This window comes from Aptenodytes forsteri, unplaced genomic scaffold, assembly GCF_000699145.1.
Source record: "Aptenodytes forsteri isolate BGI_AS27 unplaced genomic scaffold, ASM69914v1 Scaffold242, whole genome shotgun sequence".
In the NCBI taxonomy this organism is placed as follows: Eukaryota; Metazoa; Chordata; class Aves; order Sphenisciformes; family Spheniscidae; genus Aptenodytes; species Aptenodytes forsteri.
Window position 1 is genome coordinate 1,656,589 of NW_008795253.1, and position 856 is coordinate 1,657,444.

The following is an 856-nucleotide window of genomic DNA, read 5'->3' on the forward strand; positions in this document are numbered from 1 at the left end:
TATTAAACTGCCTTTATCTCAACCCACGAGTTTTCTCCCTTTTACTCTTCCGATTCTCTCCCCCATCCCACTGAGGGGGGTGGGAGTAAGCAAGCAGCTGTGTGGTGCTCAGTTGCTGACTGAGGTTAAACCACAACAGCCGTGCTGCTTGCCTTTAAGGAGGGAGTGTTAATGTTGGCCTACTTTGTTTATTAGTACAGATGCACCATAGGTGTACAGCTGGCCCACTAACACACACTCAAGCCTGTGCTGCTTGGGTTACATGTATAGCAGAACATGAGCGAGCTCATTTCCAACAAGCAAGGAGAAGCATTTTTATTATCCACGATCACACATTTGACATGCCATGCAGACATGCCCTACCAAACAGATATAATTCCAAATCCTATTGCTCTGCTGAAAATTTATAAACCAAGAAACCTCCCAAACCAATACAAAGTGTCCCAAATTCACAGAAAACTAACTAAAAGGAAAAATAATCTATGAGTTTTTTCCACTACATGGAAGAAATGTTTCTTAATATAGTTTGAAACATATTGGGTTTTGAAAATATGCTTTCAATCTGATAAAGCTAATTTCTGTCACAACTCGTTCAAGATAAATGGGCTAGCTTGTGCCCCAGGCCCGTAGCAAACACTGCCAAAGAGCACTGCTCACAAACCCAAGAGGAACCTGAGTTATTGTGTGATAAGGTGATATCAACATTATGCACTCCCAGAACCACACAGCGCTGGGAAAGCTGCTTCTGTGACCCTATTACCACAGTATTGCTGCTCCCTGAGTCTTTGGTGTACTTAACCTGATGAGAGCTTGCAATTATTAAACTTATTTTTGAGATTAGGAAATTAATGAAATA